This window comes from Bos javanicus, chromosome 21 (genome assembly GCF_032452875.1).
Source record: "Bos javanicus breed banteng chromosome 21, ARS-OSU_banteng_1.0, whole genome shotgun sequence".
NCBI lineage: Eukaryota > Metazoa > Chordata > Mammalia > Artiodactyla > Bovidae > Bos > Bos javanicus.
Window position 1 is genome coordinate 49,612,214 of NC_083888.1, and position 27,899 is coordinate 49,640,112.

Sequence of the window (27,899 nt, forward strand, 5' to 3'; positions counted from 1 at the left end):
ATTCACAACTTGACTGTTTGGCACAAGGCTTAGCTTTTGATCTGTCTCAGCTTTTGACATGACTTCCATTAAGTTTAGTCATTTATAGCTTTTGATTTTAAGTGACTCTTTGTTTCACTTAAACACTTAGAGGCTTTTGAGGCTTATTAATTGGCCTATTTTCAATACTGTTGTATCTCAGGGAACAGAAGAACCAGAGGAGACGGAGAGAGAAAGAGGAACAGCTGATAAGTGGTGGAGTCACAGTACGTGTAATATTTAGCCATTATTTATCATCTTGCTGCTGCTGCTGCTGCTAAGTCGCTTGTCGTGTCCGACTCTGTGCGACCCCATAGACGGCAGCCCAACAGGCTCCTGTGTCCCTGGGATTCTCCAGGCAAGAACACTGGAGTGGGTTGCCATTTCCTTCTCTAATGCAGGAAAGTGAAAAGTGAAAGTGAAGTCGCTCAGTCGTGCCTGACTCTTAGCAACCCCATGGACTGCACCCTACCAGGCTCCTCTGTCCATGGGATTTTCCAGGCAAAAGTATTGGAGTGGGTTGCCATTGCCTTCTCCATTTATCATCTTATATGGGCACAGTTCATAGTGCCTCCAAATACAATAGTAACATCAATAGTCACTGATCACAGATCACCATAACAGGTATAGCAATAATGAAAAACTTTGAAATATTGGGAGAATTAGCAAAATGTGATACAGAGACATGGAATGAGCAAATGCTATTGGAAAAGTGGCACTGATAGTCTTGCTTGGTATAGGTGCCCCAAAGCTTGTTTGTGAAAAATGCAATATCTGTAAAATGCAATAAAGCGAAGTGCAATAAAATGAGGTATGACTATATATCAATCAACCCAAGTATATACTGTCAAATTTTATGGCATTTTAAATTCAGTGATTTTTGAGTATCTTTTCACTGACACTTGATAAACCAAATTAAATGATAAGGAAAAACTTTGAATTATGCATCTAATTGCAAAAAGAAAGAACATAATCAAGGCATGTGAATTTGCATTACATTCTTGAATTTATTTATAATAACTTTATCGTTAACTTTCTTTTATAAAATGGAGTTCTGTCTGCTTTCATGTCCTCCAAGAGGCACTTTACAAAATAAATAATGGTTGTGAAAACACATTAAAACACTTATAAGGATTTGATAGGTACAAGTATTCCTAGTACATCCCAAGTTTCTAATTGTTATGAAGCAAGAATGTAATAGATAAGTCTCAAATTTCTTGAATCTGTCAGCAGGAGAATTTTCTAATTCTTATACTAAAATGCTATATAAAACTTCAATTGTTATGTAAATTTACAATAAATTAAACAAAAATGGTTAATTAAGAGTTTGAAGAAATAACCACAGAAGAAAATTAAATTGGCTGTTGTTCCATTCTCCTTCTTTCTTCATGCTCAGCCTAACTTTTCTCACTCTTAACTGCAGAGATAAAGAATATGAAAAATAATATGTCCACTGTACTTTTTCTTTCTAAATTTGCTTTTCTTTACCTATCTTGGGAAAAGTTAAGGCCACTGACTAGATAGGAGCTTGAGTTAGAAAAATAAAGAACAAGCTAGTAATTCTGTTATCAAAGAAATTCTGATCTAATACGTATTTTTAAACAAGAACTAGCTAGTAATTCTGTTAGCCTCTTTTATTTATCATAGTGTGTTGAGTAGCATCAGATTCTTCATTCTTTGAGAATGAAGTATATTTTCAAATTGTACACACCTCTACAGATTCCAGATAAATTCCTAATTTAAATCATTGCTTTCCTTTGTACTCTGAGAACATGACTACATATCACTATCTGCTCTTTCAAATTGGATCCAGAAATAAATAATAAATACTGTTGTTATCTTCATTTGCAAAAACAATCCTGAATATTGTAGTTTTGAAAATAGTTACGTTTAAAACTATGACTTTCTTTGCTACTTGAGTTTGTTGTATTGCAGATCCAAATATAACTCTTCCTATTCTTAGAAGATATTTAAAATTTTATCAACAATATGTTTCATTTATCTGAATTGAAGTGAGATTATGTCAGATTTCAGCGAAATGTCTCATTTATATTAGGAAAAATAAACATTAGGTTCGTTATAAAATTTATGGTTTCTAAATCATGCACACAAATGTTAGCAATAAGTGTATTTTAAAATTGTTTTTAATTATAAATCAATGGAAAAAGAGATTGTGTTTGGCCAGACAAAACAACTAGATGACCTATGTAATTATTAATATTTATTCATTAAAGCGATTTTTGTCACATAACTAATTACAATCTTTTCATGCATTAATTTGTGTCATATAGAAATATTTTCATATTTCATGTTTTGTATTTCTAGAATATATTTTCCACACTCTAGATTATTGTCCAGGCTATTATTTCTAGAGCAAAGTATTTTAAACTACTTATCTTGGTGTTATAGTCATTCTAGTATCTTAATATCGATTGCTTATACACAAGATGAAAGAGGTTATTTTCAGGATGTCATTGTTTTAGTGGCCTTGTTCAAACTGCTCAGCAGAAAAAGGCCAATGTGAGTGTCTGTTTACTGCATTATAAATTACTTGTCTCTTGTACTTTGGCATTAGAGACAGACTGAAAAATGGATACTCTAAGGTGGAACTTCTTAAAACTGTAAATTTCTTAGGTCCTAGAACATCGCATACTCTAGAGAGACCTTTTTTGACTTAGCATGCAGTTTAAGGACTCTGTTCATCATACTGTAGGAGTTTCTTCTGCCAAATAGTTGTATGAGAAAAGAGAAAATCCTCCTATTTGCTTTATGAAATTCAAATGAGAAAGTTGAAGCTAAATTTGAGAAACAAAGTATATAACCTTTAAGCAAAAAAAAAAAAGAAAAAAAAATACATATATATATAAAATCTAAAATACATTTTTACAAAAATTGATGGGCAGCAAAATAGCAAAGTTTCTTTTGCTCTTGATTATAAAATTTGATTAAAGCTGCATTGCAGAAGAGACATAAGATTATTTTCCTTTTGGGATATTGATATGTATCTTTGATATGCCTTATATTTTTTATTCTGGCAGTTGATTATCTAAAATAAAGAGAAAGAGAAGAAAAACTATGTTTTGTTGAAGATTACTAAATGTTGTCTCCTCTGGGAAGGAAGTAGAGTTTAGTGATTCAATTGGATATATTGAAGTTAGCCTTGAGAGAATTATGAATATGATATTGTCTCAAAAATTGTTTATTTGTGAAGATTCATTTTATAATGTGCTTTAGGTAAGCCATATTCAGTGTATTATTTCTTGATGGAATCCTTCATGTATCTAGCATTAATTTAATGGAGCCTTTTAATATTGATGGTAAAAAACATAATGTGTACTCTAAAATATTTTATTTGTCTTATCTTATTTGATTTTTCCTTGATTCCTGAAGACAGTTTAAGGAAACACGATTATTGTCCCAATTTCACAAGTTGGGAAACTGATCCAAAGACTGCCAAGTTCTAAACCCAAGCTCATTAAACTCTATTGCCATGATTCTCTATTAGTTATGTAACTGAGATTGGAAACTCTTGCTTTACCCACAGAGTAAGTGCATGCTGTGTATTTACTTTTAAATGATGATGGTCAAATGCTCCCAAAACTAAATCCACATCCTGTATCTGTTCATTGTGTTGTTTTGTTGAACCCTAATATTTCTGAGTTCCCTTAGCATCCACTAAAGTGGTTAGAAAATAAAATATTTTAATAATAAAACAATCCTTATTTGCTCACTGATGTAGAGCTATATCTTCCACCCTAAAGGCAATGACAATAGCATTCTATGGTTTTTCCTGTGGTCATGTATGGATGTGAGAGTTGGACTGTGAAGAAAGCTGAGTGCCGAAGAGTTGATGCTTTTGAACTGTGGTGTTGGAGAAGACTCTTGAGAGTCCCTTGGACTGCAAGGACATCCAACCAGTCCATTCTAAAGCAGATCAGCCCTGGGATTTCTTTGGAAGGAATGATGCTAAAGCTGAAACTCCAGTACTTTTGGCCACCTCATGCGAAGAGTTGACTCATTGGAAAAGACTCTGATCCTGGGAGGGATTGGGGGCAGGAGGAGAAGGGGATGACAGAGGATGAGATGGCTGGATGGCACCACTGACTTGATGGACGTGAGTCTGAGTGAACTCTGGGAGTTGGTGATGGACAGGGAGGCCTGGCGTGCTGCGATTCATGGGGTTGCAAAGAGTTGGACATGACTGAGTGACTGAACTGAACTGAACTGAAGGATTATTAAGTGTAGAGATTTTTCAAAGGGAGAAAGAAGTTGGGAGATCTCCTTTGTCCAGATCTCTCCTCATGTAATAGACATCTACTGTTTTGCTGTCCAGCATCTGTATAATTTTCTGTAAGCAGCTCATTTTTGTGTGTGGGAAATTACCCTTCTACCGGGGCCTTCTTTGGTGGCTCAGCAGTAAAGAATCCACCTGTCAATGCAGGAGACCCCAGTTTGATCCCTGGGTCAGGAAGATCCCCTGGAGAAGGGCCAGGCTACCCACTCCAGTACTCTTGGGCTTCCCTGGTGGCTCAGTTGGTAAATAATCCACATGCAATGCGGGAGATCTGGATTTGATACCTGGATTGGGAACATCCCCTGGAGGAGGGCATGGCAACCCACTCCAGTATTCTTGCCTGGAGAATTCCCATGGACAGAGGAGCGTGGCGGACTACAGTCCATGAGGTCACAGAGAGTCAGACACAGTTGAGCGACCAAATACAGAGCAGCACAGAGACTTACCTTGGTGCTCATTACCCATTTAATTACTCTTAGTTTTCTTTTGGCTGATTGTAAAGCACTCCCTTTAGATTTTTGGGCTACCCACTATCTATCCAACAAATTCCCTGTCAATTAGTTTAAGTAAAAGTGAAGTCGCTCAGTCGTGTCCGACTTTTGCGACCCCATGGGCTGTAGCCTATCAGGCTCCTCCATCCATGGGATTTTCCAGGCAAGAGTGCTGGAGTGGATTGCCATTTCCTTTTCCAGGGGATCTTCCCGACCCAGGAATTGAACTCGGGTCTCCCACATTGCAGGCAGACGCTTTACCGTCTGAGCCACCAGGGATTGCTATGGTTAAGGAATATGGTCTTGCATTGTTTAACTGCTAAGACTTTTCACTTCTTTCCCCATAAATCATGCTTCTCAGTATGATTCTATCATTACAATACAGAAGAAGAGGCCGGAGTGTGACAGATACAGTGTTAAGGAAGTCTGGATGAAAAAAAAAATATTAAGTAGAAAATCTATTTTCTTGGTCCCTAGTAAATTTTAAGAAGGAACATGGAGGGAGGGTGGCAAGTGTTGAGATAAATGTATCCTCCTTGCCCTTATCAGAATGGATGTTACTGAAGGAATATTTAAAAGAATTGTGGGCAAAGTCAAAACCAAGGGCCTTTTTATTCCTCAGCTATGATTTTGTACTTTGGAAAATTACTGAACTATGACAATATGGGATAAGTACACATGAATATTATCTGTAGTATAGAGTGTTTAGCCACCATGAATGCCTTCTTTTGGATTCCTTGAGTTCCCCTGAAGTTCATTGTTTCCTGTAACTCTCACAAAAGTATCAAAGAGTTCCCTCCTTAGTCATGTAGCAAGATGTGATTATGTGGTCAACAGCACAAGGAGATCACTTCCTTGATAGGATTTGAATAGAAGTCACAGGCAAAATTCAAGGGATATGAAGCACTGGCAATAGCTGAAATGAGGCAGAGTCAACCCAAAGTGACCTGTGGAGCTTACCTAGGATAGAGTAAACTCTTCTCAAGCAGCAAAAAGGTGAACAGTGATGAGATGGAGAATAAATGCTAATGCTTCCAGGATCAGAAGGATCAGATGTGCTGAGCAGAAACTGATCCTCACCAGCCACTTGGTAACAGGGACCCAAGAGGGCCAGAAACAGTGGCAAGATGGAACTCTAGTCTTTTCAGAGACCTCAAGAACAAAGCAATATTTCCTATAGCTCCCAAAATATCATCTTAGGAGGAATTACAGAGAGGGAGCAGAATATAGATGATTGATTTAATAGTTTGAAATGAAAGAGGCCGTAACTGGCTGATTTAACATTAGTTCTTCTTTTTTGGATCTGACTACTTTTATCTTCAAAGTCACAGAATAACTGATCAAAAGTGACTTAAACAAGATAACAGAGGCCTATTTTTATCTCACATAAAAAGACCAGAGATGGACAGTCCAAGATATAGCACAGAGATCAAATTCTGGGTCTACATTCCGTTCATCTTTCTGATGTGTCATCTTCAGCATGTCAGCAAAGTCTTGCTTCCTGGTTATAGGATGGCTGCAGCAGCTCCAACCATCACATTCTAAACCCATTGAAAATCAGGAAGAAGGATGTTGAGGGATAGGTGATAAAGACAATAGTATATACATTTATTTCTTATGTGTAATCATGTGTGTGTGTGTGTGTGTGTGTTGGTGTTCCTGTTTTTATTAGGAGAAATATATTTCTCAAAAACCTTAAGCAGACTTCCAGTTTCCAGTTTGTTATATGAAAAGCTTAGAAAACATCACTTCTTTCCTAACAACAAATAAAATGCTGAAAGAAAGTAAAATATCGACAACTCTTCTTAGATCCATAAGAGAAATGAGGTCACAGGGTGAACTGCTGCCCCCTTCCTCAAATTGGAGAGATTGACAGGCTAATACAGGGAATTATGGCTTATGAAAGTGGAAACCTACTAACCAAAACTTCCATGAAAACCAGTGCCAGAGTAGTTTAACTGAACTATAACTGATGCATTTCTGAAGGCTTAGTATGTAAAAATGGGAGATAAAAACATCAAGTTTCCAGGGGGGAAGGTCATGGCAGAAGATAGGCAATAAAAAATAAACATTTGTCATCTGATATGAAATTAAAATGTAAGCTTTATGAGAGAAGGGATTTTTGTCTGCTTTGCTTAGCCATTAGAGCATCGCCTAACATATAGTAGAAACTCAATACATAAATGGTGTTGAATGTTGCAAAAATGAGTATAGCATGATAAGGTGATAGAGAGTAACAAGTGAGTGCTGCTTAAGCTGGAGGGATTGATTTAACTTCACATCTTGGATGAGATGCATTTTAGGAAAGACTTGAATGTACTGAGAACACCTTGGAGAATGTTCTAGGAGAAGGCCAAACATAAGCAAATTTTCAAGGAAGGCAGTGTGCATGGCACATCTGAGAAACCAGATCTTGTAGAGCTTTGTAAGTCATAGGAAAGACTTGAATCTCATTAAATGTGATGGAGGAGATGGGATAGTCACAACTTGAGTATTGTTGTGATCTAATACATAATTTTACAATATCATTTTGGTTGATCTCTTGAACAAAGGCTGTAGAGGAACAAGGATGGAAACTGAGAAACTACTTTTTATGCTATTATTGTCACATTATTAACTCTTCATTATTACTTCTTTCCTCATTGTTGAGAAATATTATTCTTTGAAAACATGTCTTCACCCAACCTAGAGCCAATTATATAGAATGAAATAAGAAATAGAAAAAAACAAATATTGTATATCAACATATATATATATATATATGTTGATATATATAGAAAAATAGTACTGATGAGCCTATTTGCAGGGCAGGAATAGAAATACACATATGGAGGACAGATTTGTGGACACAGACTTGTTGGGGAAGGATAAGGTGGGAAGATTTCAGAGAGTAGCATTGAAACTTATACATTCAGATCAGATCAGATCAGTCACTCAGGTGTGTCCGACTCTTTGCGAACCATGAATCCCAGCACGCCAGGCCTCCCTGTCCATCACCAACTCCCGGAGTTCACTTAGACTCAAGTCCATCGAGTCAGTGATACCATCCAGCCATCTCATCCTCTGTCGTCCCCTTCTCCTCTTGCCCCCAATCCCTCCCATCATCAGAGTCTTTTCCAATGAGTCAACTCTTCGCATGAGATGGCCAAAGTACTGGAGTTTCAGCTTTAGCATCATTCCTTCTAAAGAAATCCCAGGGCTGATCTCCTTCAGAATGGACTGGTTGGATGTCCTTGCAGTCCAAGGGACTCTCAAGAGTCTTCTCCAACACCACAGTTCAAAAGCATCAACTCTTCAGTGCTCAGCCTTCTTCACAGTCCAACTCTCACATCCATACATGACCACTGGAAAAACCATAGCCTTGACTAGATGAACCTTTGTTGGCAAAGTAATGTCTCTGCTTTTGAATATGCTATCTAGGTTGGTCATAACTTTCCTTCCAAGGAGTAAGCGTCTTTTAATTTCATGGCTGCAGTCACCATCTGTAGTGATTTTGGAGCCCAGAAAAATAAAGTCTGACACTGTTTCCACTGTTTCCCCATCTATTTCCCATGGGACCGGGATGGGACCGGTTGCCATGATCTTCATTTTCTGAATGTTGAGCTTTAAGCCAACTTTTTCACTCTCCTCTTTCACTTTCATCAAGAGGCTTTTGAGTTCCTCTTTACTTTCTGCCATAAGGGTGGTGTCATCTGCATATCTGAGGTGATTGATATTTCTCCCAGCAATCTTGATTCCAGCTTGTGTTTCTTCCAGTCCAGAGTTTCTCATGATGTACTCTGCATAGAAGTTAAATAAGCAGGGTGACAATATACAGCCTTGATGTACTCCTTTTCCTATTTGGAACCAGTCTGTTTGGAACCACGTCCAGTTCTAACTGTTGCTTCCTGACGGGCATACAGATTTCTCAAGAGGCAGATCAGGTGGTCTGGTATTCCCATCTCTTTCAGAATTTTCCACAGTTTCTTGTGATCCACACAGTCAAAGGCTTTGGCATAGTCAAGAAAGCAGAAATAGATGTTTTTTTGGAACTCTCTTGCTTTTTCCATGATCCAGTGGATGTTGGCAATTTGAGCTCTGGTTCCTCTGCCTTTTCTAAAACCAGCTTGAACATCAGGAAGTTCACAGTTCACATATTGCTGAAGCCTGGCTTGGAGAATTTTGAGCATTACTTTCCTAGCGTGAGATGAGTGCAATTGTGCGGTAGTTTGAGCATTCTTTGGCATTGCCTTTCTTTGGGATTGGAATGAAAACTGACCTTTTCCAGTCCTGTGGCCACTGCTGAGTTTTCCAAATTTGCTGGCATATTGAGTGCAGCACTTTCACAGCATCATCTTTCAGGATTTGGAATAGTTCAACTGGAATTCCATCACCTCCACTAGCTTTGTTCATCGTGATGCTTTCTAAGGCCCACTTGACTTCACATTCCAGGATGTCTGGCTCTAGGTCAGTGATCATACCATCGTGATTATCTGGGTCGTGAAGATCTTTTTTGTACAGTTCTTCTGTGTATTCTTGCCATCTCTTCTTAATATCTTCTGCTTCTGTTAGGTCCATACCATTTCTGTCCTTTATCGAGCCCATCTTTGCATGAAATGTTCCTTTGGTATCTCTGATTTTCTTGAAGAGATCCCTAGTCTTTCCCATTCTGTTGTTTTCCTCTATTTCTTTGCATTGATCGCTGAAGAAGGCTTTCTTATCTCTTCTTGCTATTCTTTGGAACTCTGCATTCAGATGTTTATATCTTTCCTTTTCTTCTTTGCTTTTCACTTCTCTTCTTTTCATACCCTCTTCCAACAACACAAGAGAAGACTCTACACATGGACATCACCAGATGGTCAACACCAAAATCAGATTGATTATATTCTTTGCAGCCTAAGATGGAGAAGCTCTATACAGTCAGCAAAAACAAGACCAGGAACTGACTGTGGCTCAGACCATGAACTCCTTATTGCCAAATTCAGACTTAAATTGAAGAAAGTAGGGAAAACCACTAGACCATTCAGGTATGACATGTACATTACCATATGCTAAACAGATAAGTAGTGGGAATTTGTTGTATAGCACAGAGAGCACAACTGGGTGCTCTGTTACAACCTGGAGGGGTGGGAGGGGGTGGGGGCACGAGGGAGGTTCAAGAGGGAGGGGACATACATATGCCTACAGCTGATTCACATTGTTCTATGGCAGAAACCGACACAGCATTGTAGAGCAGTTATCCTCCGATTTAGAAAAAATAGAAAGTATCTTCACCCAAATGATTTATACATTAAACCACGAGGAAAGCAAATGTAAAAATTCATATCTGCAAAAGGACCAAGTGGAATCTCTAGAAAGAATTGAAAATCAACATTATTGTTAACAAAAATTTAGTGGATCAACTAAACAACATATTGATACAGCTGAAAACAGAATAAGTTAACTGGAGCTGATCTGACTTATGAATTAGAAAGCAGTTCGGAGAAATATAGAAGTGGAAAGTAAGTGAAATGTTAAGAGACACGGGAAATAGGTTGACAAGTTCCAAACATCATATTCGGGAAGGTATTAGACTTAGTGAAAGTAAATGTATGCTGGTATATAAGGTGAAAATTTCCTGAAGTTAATAAAAAGCATTTTCACAGTCAACAAATACAAGGGATCCTTAGCAGAACAATCTAAACATAAAACCACCCTTTAATATTGTCATGAAACTGCGGAACACAAAAAAGTCTTATGAAAGACATTGAGAAAAGACCTACTATTACAATTTAACCTGACAAGAGATAGATCAACAGCAAGAATAGAATCCAAAAGAAAAAGAAACTATAACTTAAAATGCTAAAACTGATAAGATAAAATAGCTGTCAACTGAAAACTCTGTACCCAGTTAAATTAGCATTCAGGATTGAGGGTGAAGTAAACATATTTCTGCTAAGTCAAGACTGAGTGAGTCTGTCATCCCTGAAAACAATAATTCTGAAGAAAGGAAGTTGTTCCAAAGAAAGAAATGAGATGCAAGTAGGAAATGAACAAATAAATTAGTGAAAGGTTGTTGCTGAACCTTGAAAGATGCCAGGATTCTTGGCCTCTGGAGGAGAAGAATTCAATACAGGGCCAGAGAAGAGGCTTGATCACTCAGAGGTTTTGTGTAATAGACTTTTATTAAAGCATGAAAGGGATAGAGAAAGCTTCTGACATAGACATCAGAAGGGGGCAGAAAGAGTACCCACCTGCTAGTCTTTAGCTGGATACTATATAGTTACTAGCAGTCTATTAATGAAAGAAAGGAATGTCTTAAAACTCAGAGAATGGCACAGGCCCCTCACCCACATGATGTATTTTGGGATAATCTTGTCACCAGGTGAGTCATCCCTGGGACATAAAACAATTGACTTGAATCTTGTAGAAAAGGGGATTACCTTACAAATGGTTTCCTTGACTTAGATTAGGAGAACAATATCTGATTATAACATACTGGTTTGTCAAGTTAGTTCTGAGCCTTTAGGCAGAAGCTACTTGAAGACAGAGTCTGGGGTAAATGCATAGTGCATTAAAATAGCTTAAGACAAACATTTCCATAAGAAAAATGCATTGGTTAGCTCAAAATTTGAGAAAAGTTAAGTTCAGGTGGAACCAAGTGTCATTATGGCAGCACAGGATTTTAAGAGAACCCTCTTTTTAAATTTGTATAGAGAAAGGGAAAAAATATACCACTAGTTTGTTTCCTCCTGCCTCTTAACAGAGATAAAAAAAAGTCTGACACTTGTAGCCTATTTCCTCTGTTTGGAGATCCCTGGCCGTCCTGCCTGTTACCCTCTCATTAGTGAAGTTAAATCTACATAAGAAATGAAAAGAGTGACTCATTCTGAAGTATGTGGTGGTGGTGGTGTTCAGTTGCTAAGTTGTGTTTAACTCTTTGTGACTCCACAGACTGCAGCATACCCGGCCGCCCTGTTCCCCACCATCTCCGGGAGTTTGCCCAAGTTCATGTCCATTGAATTGGTGGTGCTATCCAGCCATCTCATCCTCTGTCACCTTCTTTCCTTCTGCCTTCGATCTTTCCCAGAATCAGGGTCTTTTCCAATGAATCGGCTCTTCGCGTTAGATGGCCAGAGTTTTGGAGCTTCAGCATCAGTCTTTCCAATGAGTATTCAGGGTTGATTTCCTTTAGTATTGACTGGTTTGATCTCCTTGCTGTTCAAGGGACTCTTGAGAGTCTTCTCCAGCACCACAATTCAAAAGCATCAATTCCTCAGCCCTGTGCCTTCTTTATTGTCCAACTCTCACATCCTGTGCATGACTACTGGAAAGGCCATAACCTTGACAATACTGACCTTTGTCAGAAAAGTGATATCTTTGCTTTTTAATTCACTGTCTAGGTTTGTCATAACTTTCCTGCCAAGAAGCAGTCACTAATTTCACGGCTGCAGTCACCATCCACAGTGACTTTAGAATCCAAGAACAGGAAATCTGTCACTACTACTACCTTTTCACCTTGTATTTTGCCAGGAAATGATGGGACTCGATGCCATGATCTTTGTTTTTTTTTTTTTAAACACTGTGTTTTAAGCCGACTTTTTCACTCTCCTCTTTCACCCTCAATCAAGAGACTCTTTAGTTCCTCTTTCCTTTCTGCCATTAAGGTAGAATCATCTGCATATCTGAGGTTGTTGATATTTCTCCAGGCAGTCTTGATTCCAGCTTATAAATTATCCAGCCCGGCAATTTCTTATGATGTGTTCTGTGTATAAGTTAGATAAACAGGATGACAATAAACAGTCTTGTCATACTTCTCTCTCAATTTTGAACCAGTTTGTTGTTCCATATAAGATTCTAACTTTTGCTTCTTGACCCAAATGTAGGTTTCTCAGGAGACAGGTAAGATACTCTGGTATTCCCATCTCTTTGAGAGTTTTTCACAATTTGTTACGATCCACACTGTCAAAGGCTTTAGTGTAGTAAATGGAACAGAGGTAGACATTTTTCAGGAATTCCCTTGCTTTTTCTGTGATCCAGCATATGTTGGCAATTTGATCTCTGGTTCCTCTGCTTTTTCTAAGCCCAGCTTGTATACATCTGAAAGTTCTCAGTTCTTGTACTGCTGAAACCTAGCTTGAAGGATTTTTAGCATAACCTTAGTAACATGGGAGATGAGCATGCTTTTCTGGTAGTTTGAACATTCTTTAGTACTGCCCTTCTTGGGATTTGGGATGCAGATTGACTTTTTCCAGTCCTGTGGCCACTGCTGGGTTTTCCAAATTTGCTGACATATTGACTGCAGCACTTTAATAGCATCATCTTTTAGGATTTTAAATAACTCTGCTGGAATTCCATCATTTCCAGTAGATTTCTGAGGCCCACTTGACTTCACACTCCAGAATGTCTGGCTCTGGGTGAGTGACCACAGCTTCAATGTTATCTGGGTCATTAAAATATTTTGTATAGTTCATCTGTGTATTCTTGCCATCTTTTTCTTGATTTCTTCTTCTATTAGGGCTTTACTATTTCTGCCCTTTATTGTGCTTGTCTTTGGATGAAATATTCCTTTAATGTCTCCATTTTTCTTGACGAGCTCTATAGTTATTCCCCTTCTGTTACTTTCCTCTATTTCTTTGCATTGTTCATTGAAGAAGGCCTTCTCTCCTTTCTTTTCTCTGGAAGTCTGCCTTCAGTTGGGTATACCTTTCCTTTCTCCCTTGCTTTTTGCTTCTCTTCTCTTCTCAGCTATTTTAAAGCTTCCTCAGACAACCATTTTTCCTTCTGACATTTCTTTTTCTTTGGGGTGGTTTTGTTTACTGCCTCTTGTACAATACTACCTGTACAATTTGACCTTTGAAGTGTGTAAACAAGGTCAACTAAAAGTAATGGGAAAATCATCAAAGAAGACATGAAGTAATAATTATAGTTAAAGTTTTCTAAGATCTTTTTATATTAACTTGAAATTTTTATGTCAAATATGTAGGTTCAAAATTTATTGCTATCCATAAAGACAAAGAAATAGAATGCATAATATCTAAAATAGTAAAGAGGGGAACAGAACTAAAATATAAAGTTTAGTAATATACTTAATGCTAAAGAATAAATTTAAAAATAACATATTTTGTAATATGTGAAGTAATATAGCAATGTTTAAAACAAAGCTATAGCTTTAAATATATACAAATAATAATAACCACAATTTAATAATCTAAATATTCCCGTATAAGTCATTAGATAAAGATAATGTAGAAAGAAGGGATAATAAATACAAGAATATACTTGATGAAATAGGAAACAAAAATGTTTTATTAGGCTCTCTGAAGTTGTTCCTCTGAAGAGTTTAGTTAAATAGTAAATTATTTGTTGAATCAAAGCAAGAAAAATATATAATGTTAGAAATACAAGGTACCTATAGAAAGGATTGAAAATAGTGAAAAAAATTTTATTGGAATATACTTGGAAAGGGTAGATTATATAGTTAATTTTGGGGGGGAAATGTAATGATATTTTTAAGGAGAAAAGTTATAATCTATAACCATTAAAATATTTGAAATCTAAAGTAACATCAGGTACAAATTCTATAAGTGTCTAATCTTACATAGATTAGAATAAAAAAAAAGAAAATTTTCTCATCTGATGTCTCATATAATCTTAATATAGAAATTAAATAAGGAGAGATATGATGTCCTATTAATATGAGCAGGTAAGGTTTCCAGAATTGAATATAAATTTGGAAAAGAGACGTTATATAATTATTCTCAAGCCTATTGAGTTAGACCCAACCAGAAATACTAAAACTGTCTACATTGATGTCATTTGTTCTCTCTTTATTTGAAGCCATGAGTGTAAACAATTATTAAATTCCTCAATAAAACAGGAAAAATTCAGTTCAGGACTTTTGTTTGTATAACATAATAGACTACTTGGAAACACGTATCACCATTTAGCCTTTTAAGTTTAAAATTTTGCCTATTTTTGGTTTTATTTTGGAATAGTTTTATTTGGAGATAAAATTTATAAGGTATGTGATCTGTGGGTTTTTCTTTGTCCCTCCTTCTGAGCTTTATAAAATGTTATGAGATTGTATAGCATCATGTTTATGAAAATACTTAAAACCAAACTATTTTATTTTGGATTATTTTAAGCAAATTGTATTTTCCATAATGCCTTATGTGAGAAAGCTGATGGCTAAGGGATTGCAATGAAAACAGGAAAATTCAAAACTAAAATATCATGTGAGCTTGTTACTGGGTTATTTCTCCTTTGTATTTTGCCTAAATGACAGTCTTGTGGGTCGACATAGGCCAGAAGTGGAGAGAGGAAAGGGTGTTATCCATGATTGGTTTGTCTTACATTCTTTAGCTAGTATTTTTTGGTATTTTTATTCAATTCATTTTCTTGTCTACTTTTGCCAGAATTTTCTACATGTAAAACTTTGAGGAGCAAATATCAAATGTAAACGGAAAATGAACACTCTAATAAGATAATAAGAAGCTGGATGAGCTTTCAAATAGTTATCCACCCACCTCATATTACTTACAGTGTAGAAAACTCAATTTTAAGTATAACTGTCCAATTCCACAGCACAGAAAATGAGACTATATATATCATTACAGTCCCCAGTAGAGATAATGAGAGCATATGCACAGCTACAGCTATCCATTGAGATAATGAGATTATAAATACTGTACTCCTACTGCTTCCAGGTGTAATGAGAAGCTACTGTTTTATGGTCATAGTTCCTGCAATCATCCTTGAGACCAGGAAACAATGAATTCAGAAATAACCTAATGAGGAATAGAAACAGATAACCATTTATCATAACCTTTCCAAAATCAGCTCATGAAGAAAGGCACAGATGGCAACAAAGTTACTGAATACATCCATTTGTTAACTAATACCTGTTCTTAGAGAACCAGGAACAATGAAGGCATTATTAAAGAGGCAATGACTTGAAATACTCCTCTACAGAGTTAAACATCATCCAATAGCTCTCATAAATGTAGGGTACAATTTAGAGCTTTTAGGAAATATTTAATGAATTTCTTTCTCCTTCAAAGTAAAGAAAAATCAGTGTCTAACACATTATTCATAAATAATGTTTTTGGCAATAAAAATATTTATTTTTTGCAGCCAGAGGATATTTATATTCCTTAGATATGTACATATTTCTAGTGATACTTGTGTTCAAAAATATAATATGGAAAGTGGTCCAGGCTCAGTTTTGAAATGGGGTAGGGGATTCATTTCCATGTAATCCAAATTGAAATTTTTTTTTAATATTCTTCTGTTCAGTTTTGATACTTGAAATTTAATCCTGCAAAGTAAAATGTCCTTGCATATAAGAAAATGTAATTCTAGTTTTAGGAAGATGGAATTAATTTTTTCTTCTCTTCTGCATGAACTAAGTTGCAGATTTTTAATCTCTGATTAGTTTGAGCCTTTGCTAGAAGTTTTGAAGTAAAATCCAGATTTGGAATATTTCACAAAATTATTTCTGCCTACTTTGAAATTTCAAAATCCACCACTCACCTTCTATCCCCTGCTGCTTTAAGATCCAGAAACAGTGGTTTTCTTAATGTTGTCCAAAATGCAAAGTCTTTTTCTAGGCCTTGTTCAGAAAGGCTTAAACCCACTTCCTTAGCTAGAAAATGATTTATTCTCTCACTTCCTTTAGGTATCCAGGCAAGAGAAGTCTGTCATTCCTAATCATTTTATTTAAGAGACAACTCAACCTATCAACCCAGTCAGGTTACTGTATCATGATACAATTCCATTTTTTTCTTGGTAATTATCACAATCTGAATATATATTTCACTTATATTACTTAATATCTGTCTCCCCTACAAAAACATGAGGCAAGAAATAAGAAAACATTTCTATATTGTATATAGTTATAAAATAGGAACATAACACATGCCTGAGACACTGTAGATAATAGATGAGTGATAAATAGAATCAATGACTATGTATAGGTGACTATAAATAAGCAAAAATAATTGAGGCTATGCTTATTCTATGTTGGATATGTATTTCTGGATACCTAAGATGATTTCATACACACACACACACACACACATTGTTGTTCAGTCACTTAGTTGTGTCTGAGTCTTTGCGACCCCATGGATTGCAGCACACTAGTGGTAAAGAACCCACCTGCCAATTCAAGAGACTTAAAAAGACATGGATTTGATCCCTGGGTCGGGAAGATCCCCTGAAGGAGGGCATGACAGCCCACTTCAGTATTCTTGCCTGGAGAATCCCATGGACAGAGGAGCCTGGCAGGCTACGCCATAGGGTCACAAAGAGTCAGACACAACTGAAGTGGCGTAGCACACAGTATATATCTAAAGTAGCTTCAGAACTACTCCATACCCTTGAAAATGTTCCAGCTTTGACTAGAGGAACATTCATAATTCCAAAACAGGGGTTATGGAAGTAGAGACTTGACTTCCTTCAAACTGAGAAATTCGTTTTTAGAAAGACTTGGAGGAGGCCCATCGTTTGCCAAAGTGTTCTTAAACAAGTCCTCACTGCTTGCTGTTAATTTCATCTTTAGCTTTCTTGATTCCTTGAGAAACATATCCAGTCTAAGTACTTCAACCCTCTGTCTAGCTTTGTGGAAACCTGCTTTTGTAAGTTGCATTTTATTTTGCCAATCTTAGGATACCCAATCTCTTATCTTTGGTGTCTGGTTCATTTCAGAGCAATTGCAAGCAAGAGTTGCCCCTGCTCCTTACTTAACATTTAAGAAATTGATCCTAAACCAAATAGAGGGGGTAGTAGAAGCCTTCTTAATCCTTAATCTTTTTATCTTCTTATTTCCACCATTCCTACCCTCATTTAAGACAGTTGTTCTTTAGAAGTCCTTCTTTCCATTGATGACAGAGCTACTCCATTCTATCGTATTTACACAGGCTAAAACTTTAGAGACATTGTTGATTCTGCCCTTTACTTTGTTTTTAAATTTAATTCATGGCTTCACAGTTTAAATTTTAAGTTAACTTTCTTACATATGATTGCTTTCATGTTTTTATGCCCATGAGAGTCTTGTTATAATACAAATCTGCAGTACATTCTGTATGAGAAATTTTAATTAGTTGCCAATGCAGTCTGCATACTGCTAAAAATAACCTTATTAAAGTACCTGATGATTTATTTTCTAGGGCTAACTAGATCACAATAGATTTAAATATAATTTCTTAAACATTCCAATCTTATTATGCTATGATTTCAACCAGGATTTCTGGAGGGATCTTTGATCTTTCCCTTGACATCTGCAGTACTAAAGTAAAAATAGAAAACTCTACATTCCCTGAACCTTCCTTTATTTTCATTTTACCTGTATTATTTCCTTTGTGTTTCAGAAGAAAAGTTGTAGCAGTAAAGACATATATTCAGTTCAGTTCAGCTCAGTCGTGTTCAATCTTTGTTGCTCCATGGGTTGCAGCACGAGAGACTTCCTTGTCCATCACTAACTCCTGGAGCTTGTTCAAATGCATGTCCATTGAGTTGATGATGCCATGCAACCATCTCATATCCTGTAGTCCCCTTCGACATACGCCTTCTTTCCCAGCAACAGGGTCTTTTCCAATGAATAAGTTCTTCACATCAAGTGGCCGAAGTATTGGACCTTCAGCTTCAGCATCAGTCCTTCCAATGAATATTCAGGACTGATTTCCTTTGGAATGGACTGCTTGGAACTCCTTGCAGTCCAAAGGACTGTCAAGAGTCTTCTCCAACACCACAGTTCAAAAGCATCAATTCTTTCGCACTCAGCTTTATTTGTGGTCCAACTCTCACGTGCATTACATGACTACTGGAAAAACCACAGCTTTGACTAGATGGGCCTTTGTCAGCAAAGTAATATCTCTGCTTTTTAATATGCTGTCTAGGTTGGTCATAGCTTTTCTTCCAAGGAGCAAGCGTCTTTTAATTTCATGGCTGCAGTCACCATCTACAGTGATTTTGGCGTCCAAGAAAAGAAAGTCTGTCACTGTTTCTGTTGTTTCCCCATCTATTTGCCATGAAGTAACGGGACTGGATGCCGTGATCTTTGTTTTTGAATGTTGAATTTTAAGCCAATTTGTTCACAGTGCTCTTTCACTTTGATCAGAGGCTCTTTAGTTCCTATTCACTTTCTGTCTTAAGAGTGGTGTCATCTGTGTATCTGAGATATTTCTCCTGCAATCTTGATTCCAGCTTGTGCTTCATCCAGCCCAGCATTTCTCATGATGTATTCTGCATATAAGTTAAACAAGCAGGGTGACAATATACAGACTTGACGTACTCCTTTTCCTATTTGGAACCAGTCTGTTGTTCCATGTCCAGTATTAACTGTTGCTTCCTGACCTGCATAAAAATTTCTCAAGAGGCAGGTCAAGTGGTCTGGTATTCCCATCTCTTTCAGAATTTTCCACAGTTTACTGTGATCCACACAGTCAAAGGCTTTGGCATAGTCAATATGCGTGTTCGATGATCCAGCAGATGTTGGCAATTTGATCTCTGGTTCCTCTGCCTTTTCTAAAACCAGCTTGAACATCTGGAAGTTCATGGTTCACATACTGTTGAAGCCTGGCTTGAAGAATCTGGAGCATTATTTTGAAAGTGTGTGAGATGAATGCAATTGTGCGGTAGTTTGAACATTCTTTGGCATTGCCCTTCTTTGGGATTGGAATGAACACTGACCTTTTCTAGTCCTGTGGCCACTGCTGAGTTTTCCAAATTTGTTGGTATATTGAATGCAGCACTTTCACAGCATCATATTTTAGAATTTGAAATAGCTCAACTGGAGTTTCATCACCTCTACTAGCTTTGTTCACAGTGAGGCTTCCTAAGGCCCACTTGATTTCCTATTCCAGGATGTCTGGCTCTAGGTCAGTGACCACACATTCATGGTTATCTGGGTCAGTAAGATCTTTTTGTGTATAGTTCTGTGTATTCTTGCCACCTCTTCTTAAAATCTTCTGCTTCTATTAGGTCGATAACAGTTCTGTCCTTTATTTTGCACCTCTTTGCATGAAAACTTCCTCTGGTATCTCTAATTTTCTTGAAAAGATCTCTTTTAAAAAATATTTTTTATACTCTCAAAATAATTAGCACATAAAACTGAAATATTCAAATCCATAGCATATGACTAGGCATAACTCTAACACAAATTGTAAGTCTTCTAGGCTGAATAAACCAAAGTTGTATTAATAGGAAAAAGTCTCCTCTGTTTTATTTACAAATTCAATACCACTCCATTCAAGTTTTCAGCAGGTTTTTAAAATGGAAATTGATAAGGTGATTTAAAAATTTATATGGAAATGAAAATGACCAAGAAAAGTCAAATTACTTATGTTAGTTTTCTGTTGCTACCATTAAAGCAAACAGTGGCTTAAAACAAAATTCATTTGTTATTTCACAGTTTCTGTAGTTTGGAAGACCAGGCCCAGCTCAGGTGGGTTCTGTAATTTAAAGTCTCATAAGGGTATAATCAGGGTGTCAGCCAGACTACATGCTCCTGTGGAAGACTGACTAGGGTTGGATACATTTCTAAGGTGATTCATGTTGTTGGCAGAATTCAGTTTCTTGTAGCTGTGAGGCTGAGATCCCTATTTTCTTGCTTCTCTTAGCCACAGGTGCTTCTCAGCTCCTAGAGATTGCCTGACTGCATGGCTCTCACAATACCTGATAACTTATTTCTTCTACATAATAGTCTTATATCAGGTAATGTAATCATGAGAATGACAATCCTTTCATTTTTTTCTATATAACATAAGCTAATCAAGAGAGCCGTTAATCTGTCATATCCTCAGGTCCTGCCCATGCTCATGGAGAGGGTACTGTGCAGAGTATGTATTCCAGGGGTTGGGAAACTTTATGAACCATCTTAAAATTCTATCTGCCACAGTATTCCCTAAGCATAAGAATTAAGCCTAAGGATGTACACAACCAGTCATAAAGGCTAATCATAAAACTGGTTAATAATGTCTATTATTGGTTTGAGAATACACAGATATAGTAATAGAAGAAAGCTGAGTGACAGGAAACAGACCCACACATATAGAACTGCTACTTAGTTTAAAGAGGAGAATGTAATGGATTGAAGAAAAGATGGTATTTTTAATAAAGAATATTATGTCAATTGGTAGTTACCTAGAAAAATCTGAAAACAGAAGCAAATCTTCACCTTCAACCTTATATCATAACACAAAAGTCAATTCCAAATGAACTGGATGTTTAAGTGTAAGAATTAAAACAATAGAATTTATTTAAGATAACATGAAAATATCTTCAGGACCATGAGTTCAGCAAAGATATTTTAAGGAAGGAATGGAAGGCAATAATCATATAACGTGGATAGGATTCATGAGTTGCTAAGTTGTGTCCAATTCCCTGTGACTCTATGGACTGTAGCTCCCAGGCTCCTGTGACCATGAGATTTTCCCAGGCAAGAATACTGGAGTAGGTGGCTATTTCCTTCTCCAGGGAATCTTCCTGACCCAGGGATCAATCCTGGGTCCCTTGCATTGAATGCAGATTCTTGACCTACTGAGCCATCAGAGAAGATAAATTTGCCTATTTATTTATATTTGTCACAAGGACCATTAGAAAGTAAAAGCACAATGCACAGAGATAGAAGATATTTTCAATATGTATCAAATAGCTCATACACAATATATGAAGAACTGACTTCTGGAGTGTGGCAAAAAAATAAGTAGCCAATAAACGTGAAAATTTATTTCACTTAATTTTTAATAATATGCACATTAAACTGACAATGTTATACAACTGCACATCCAAAAGAATGGCTAAAGTTTTCTAAAACCTAATAATTGGCAGTCCTTTTGGTCAATATGTAGAGTAATTAGAAATTTTGTGCATTTCTGTCAGGAACATAATTTGGTAAAACTATTGCAGAAAAAAGCACAATTGTGTCTACAAAAGCTAGTCATGTGTAAATCTTATTAGTCAGGCCTTTACTCTCATATATGCATCAAAAGATATGGAGAATATTCATAGTAGCACAGTTTGAATTTGCCCAATTTGGAAACAGCCCAAATGTATATCAGTAGTAGAACGGTTAAGTAAATTTGGTATATTCATGTAATGGAATGTTAAAGCACAATAAGATGAATCTCATAAATACTGAGCCAGAGAAACCCTATGCAAAGCATGAATTACTGACTAAGTTTATATAAAATATAGAAAGAGAAATATCCAGTAGCTTGTGATACAAGTCAGGATGGAGACCACTCTTGACAATGGAAGTAAGGGAACTAGGAGGGCCACGTTAGAGCCTTGGTGCCGAGAGGTCTGCTCAAACACAGGTACGCACAAGTTGTGAAAATTCGTTGAAGTGTACTTTCATGGTCTATGCATTTCTTGATATATTGTCTTAAAAACATAATCTTCAGCTTTGTAGGGCAATTTTACTTAACTTTTAATTTGCATCGTTTATACACACATCAAAACTCTACAGTTAACTGTGATGTGTGTGTGTGTGTTGGTTGTTCAGCCTTGTCTGACTCTCTGCAACCCCATGGACTGTAGCTTGCCAGGCTCCTCTGTCCATTGGATTCTCCAGGCAAGAGTACTGGAGTGGATTGCCATTTCCTTCTGACTAGAGAATACATGATATGACTACTAATTATTCAGTTAAAATTGTGACATTGATAGACTTCTTGTTAGCCTGAACTTTGATGATGATAGTAATTTCAAGCAACTTACTCCATGTTTCCCCAAAGTGCAGTGTATTTGTAGTCACATGGGTACTGTAACATATTAATTTTATTCTTTTTTCCCCCAAGATAAAAGCAATATATGCTTGAAAATTTTTCCATGTCAATATATGTAATGCTTTCACACTGACTATTTGCAAATTTTATTTAAATTTCAAAGTTAACTTTGAGCTTAAGATTTTTGTAATTCTGATTTAGTTTGTCCATCAAGTAAGCACATCTCTTGGAAGATATACTTGATGGTTTTGCATCAAATACCCATAAAATATCTTTTTACTGGGCTATGACTTTTTAGAAGTATTCTTTTCTTCTCTATGCTAGTCTGACAGCTGAGAGATTAGGAAAAAGAATTTACAGTCATCCCTTGGTCTCCATCAGGGATTGGTTCCAGGACACCTTGCAGAGACTAAAATCTGCAGTGCTTAATCCCCTCAAATAAAATAGTGTAGAATTTGCATATCTTCTCATATACTTTAAACCATTTCTGGTTACTTATGCTATCTAATCGGAGAAGGCAATGGCACCCCACTCCAGTTCTCTTGCCTAGAAAATCCCGTGGACGGAGGAGCCTGGTAGGCTGTAGTCCATGGGGTCGCTAGAGTCGGACACGACTGAGCGACTTCACTTTCACTTTTCACTTTCATGTATTGGAGCAGGAAATGGCAACCCACTCCAGTGTTCTTGCCTGGAGAACCCCAGGGATGGCGGAGCCTGGTGGGCTGCCATCTATGGGGTCACACAGAGTTGGACACGACTGAAGCTACTTAGCAGCAGCAGCAGCATGCTATCTAATACAATGTAAATGCTATCACTGTCACTGCAGATGGTGACTGCAGCCATGAAATTAAAAGACGCTTACTCCTTGGAAGGAAAGTTATGACCAACCTAGACAACATATTCGAAAACAGAGACATTACTTTGCCAACAAATGTCCGTTTAGTCAAGGCTATGGTTTTTCCAGTGGTCATGTATGGATGTAAGAGTTGGACTGTGAAGAAAGCTAAGTGCCGAAGAATTGATGCTTTTGAACTGTGGTGTTGTAGAAGACTCTTGAGAGTCCCATGGACTGCAAGGTGATCCAACCAGTCCCATTCTAAAGGAGATCAGTCCTGGGTGTTCATTGGAAGGACTGATCCTAAAGCTGAAACTCCAATACTTTGGCCACCTCGTGTGAAGAGTTGACTCATTGGAAAAGACTCTGATGCTGAGAGGGATTGGGGGCAGGAGGAAAAGTGGACGACAGAGGATGAGATGGCTGGATGGCATCACCGACTCGATGGACGTGTGTTTGGGTAAACTCCAGGAGTTGGTGATGGACAGAGAGGCCTGGTGTGCTGCGATTCATGGGGTCGCAAAGAGTCGGACACGACTGAGCGACTGAACTGAACAGAACTGAAATGCTATGTGAATCGTTGCAGATACGTAGCATATTCAGATATAGCTCTTGGAACTTTTTGGAGTTTTTCATTTTGTTTTTTGTAATATTTTTGATGTGATGTATCCCATGGATACAGAAGGTCAATTATATTTTATTTCCATAATACTTTCTTCGTCCACTTATGTTTATTTCTGTTAATTGGTGAAAAGAAAACTTTGCGTTTCAGTGAACTCATTTTAAGAAACTTTTACCCTGCTTCTGAGAATAAAACTGTCTGCAAGTGTTAATACGCTTACAAAGTTCACAAATCATTTATCCAAAATATCTCATAGGAAAGTAAACTGTAACTGTGACACTTCCAAATCTTAGAAGAAACAGTATTTACAATTATTTGCCCTAACACATAGGCTTAAAGCTTTAGAAATAAAATCTTGAAATTTTATAAAAGTCTGTAATGTTCTTATAAAATTATTTCAGATTAAAAAAATAATTTCATCACTTTAAAACACATTAGGCTCTAAATCTATTTTTACTCAAGCATTTTTGAGTAAAGATTTTAAGAAATAGAAAAAAACTTATTTTGTCTGTTTCTGGCCTAAGCAGAGAAAAAATCAGTGTGGACAGGAATGTTTTTCAGATTAACTGAAGCCTAAGTAAATAATCATCAAAATGTTTCATTTTATTATTGTTTTTGATGTAAGTAAGAATGAGGGCTTCCCAGGACGCTAGTGGTAAAGAACTTGCCTGCCAAGGCAGGAGACATAAGAGATGCTGATTCAATCCCTGAGTCAGGAAGATTCCCTGGAGGAGGGCATGGCAACTCACTCTAGTATTCTTGCCTGGAGAATCCTCTGGGCAAAGAAGCCTGTGGGCTACAGTCCATAGTGCCACAAAGAGTTGGGCATGACTGAAGTGACTTAGCAGCAGCAGCAGCAAATAAGAATGAACTATATCAAAAATCTTCCTGCCTTCTTAGAGACTAGAGAGGAAAACTTGGCCATATCTAGGAGTCTTTCACACCTCAGACTGCTATAACAAAATTACTAAAGGCTGGGTGGTCTAATAAGCAACAGAAGTTTATTTCTCATAGCTCTAAAGGGTGGAAGGAAGTCCAAGATCAGGATGTCAGTACAGTGAGCTGCTCTTCTAGGTTGCAGACTACCAACTTCTTGTGTTCTTACATGGCAGAGTAAGGAGGTGAAGGAAACTCGGGACTCTCATAGGGCATTAATCTCATTTATGAAGACTCTATGCTCATGACCCCATCTAAGCCTAATTACCTCTCAAAGGCCCCACCTCTGGATATCATTAAATCAAGTCATGGTATTTCAACATGTCAGTCTTGGGTGGGTGGCACATTCAGTCTATATCACTGACTCTTAAATGAGTCAGTTATTTTCACATGTTATCTAATCTGGCGTGTTTTCTCCATTCTACAGTCTAATTGAACTGAGTATCAGTAATGTAACTTTTTTCATTTTCAGTTCAGTTCAGTCACTCAGACCTGTCTGACTCTTTGTGACCCCATGAACCTCAGCATGCCAGGCCCCCCTGTCCATCACCAACTCCCAGAGTCCACCCAAACCCATGTCCATTGAGTCGGTGATGCCATCCAACCATCTCATCCTCTGTCATCCCCTTCTCCTCCTTCCCTCAATCTTTCCAAGCATCAGAGTCTTTTCCAATGAGTAAGCTCTTCGCATCAGGTGGCCAAAGTATTGCAGTTTCAGCTTCAACATCAGTCCCTCCAATCAACACCCAGGACTGATCTCCTTTAGAATGGACTGGTTGGATCTCCTTGCAGTCCAAGGGACTCTCAAGAGTCTTCTACAACACCACAGTTCAATAGCATCAATTCTTTGGTGCTCAGTTTTCCTTATAGTCCAACTCTCACATCCATACATGACCACTGGAAAAACCATAGCCTTGACTAGATGGACCTTTGTTGGCAAAGTAATGTCTCTGCTTTTTAATATGCTGTCTAAGTTGGTCATAACTTTCCTTCCAAGGAGTAAGCGTCTTTTAATTTCATGGCTGCAATCACCATCTGCAGTGATTTTGGAGCCCCAAAAATAAAGTCAGCCACTGTTTCCCCATCTATTTGCCATGAAGTGATGGGACCAGATGCCATGATCTTAGTTTTCTGAATGTTGAGCTTTAAGCCAAATTTTTCACTCTCCACTTTCACTTTCATCAAGAGGCTCTTTAGTTCTTCACTTTCTGCCATAAGGGTGGTATCATCTGGATATCTGAGGTTATTGATATTTCTCCCAGCAATCTTAATTCCAGCTTGTGCTTCCTCTAGCCCTGTGTTTCTCATGAATTTTCATTTTAGGCTTTTGAAATATGTTTGAGGGAATATTTTAAGTATTCTGTTTTTTTTTTTTTTAAGATTGTTTTATTTCAGTGTGGACCATTTTTAAAGTCTTTATTGAATTTGTTACAATATTGCTTCCATGTTTTGTTTTTTTGGCTATGAGGTATGTGGGATCTTGGCTCCTTGACCAGGGAATCAAACCTGCACCCCCTGCATTGGAAAACAAAGTCTTAGCCACTGGACCACCAGGGAAGTCCATAAGTGTTCTTATATTCAATGAAGAAACATTTGTTATATGCCTCTTATATGTCAATCACCATACTGAGATTTGGAGATACAAAGATGAATTTAAAGGGACTCCAATCTAAAGAGTACATGGTGATAATGATCAAGTAAATTTTAATAAAGCTTGGTATCTATAATATAGGTAGACACTATATACAGTGATGATAAGAAGTGGAGACTACGTAAGTGAAAAGTGAAGTCAATTCTTTTGGGTTTGTTTCCTCCTTAGTTTAGTGACATGATACTTTAAAATTCACAGAATCAGTTCATTAAATTGTAATCAATTTTTTAAATAGATGAAATTATGAGATGTATCATGTAGTAAGATTAAGGATTTTTATGTGAAAGTTTTTTTCTTTTATACCTATATTCAGGCATATATTCATATATTTGTGTGTGGTTGGTTGGTCTTTAAAATACACATCTTATTGGAAGTCAGAATTGAAAAGGTTTTAAGCTTTTTTTCTTCTTTTTGCATTACCAGAATAAGAAATAGCAGATGCAAAACATAAAGAAATTCAAAACTAGACATACTCAACTAACTCAAAACATAGACATACTCAACTAACTATAGTTTGGTTTGTCTGGATCGTAGACTGTGTGTTAGGGAAATAAATGAAGGGAAGATGTATGTAGGAGCCCCATATTGTAATGTTTTAAATGCTCTTTAATGAATTAATATTTTGAAATTTGCTTTATCAATAGCCCATGACATTCCTATTGTGGCCTACTGCCACACTATAGGCCACACTTTTCTTTGATTATACATGAAGATTAAATTTTAACACTTTTCTTGATATACATAAAGATTAAATTTTAATTTTTATACGTACAGATTAAATTTGAAGTTAAGAGGAAGTATTTATTGTTTATATGTTACTCCAGGAACTCAGAAATTGGAGGGCAAGGGGATAAGATTAATTTCTTTTAACCCAGGTGCCCAGTCAGATACTCCAATGTTAAGAAATAACTGCCAGTGAGAATGAACAGAAACTGACCAGGTGAGAAGCACAGTCCTTAAACTCCAAAGCGGTTTACCTGATGTGAAACAGAATCATTTAGGGGAGGAACAGGAAGGGTGCTTCGGGTTGGTTTAGGAGCTTCAGGAACACGTTGGGACTGCCGATGAGAACAGACAACTTGGGATGTCCTGTGTGACGCCACATCGGATTTCTTTTGAGCCAGTCTTTGGAAGAATTTGAATCAGGATATTATAGTATGAGGATTATATAAAGTCAAAAACAATCCAAGAATTGCATAAGAGGCTGTAAGAAACTAATTGGGCCCTAGTTTTGTCTTATTAAATGAATTTTAAATACATTTTTGCTAAATAGGAAGATTATAATTATTGAATCAGAAGATGTTATCATGACAAAAATTTTTCATGTATGCACTGAGCATGTACCCAGAGTTTAGGGCACCTGGAAAA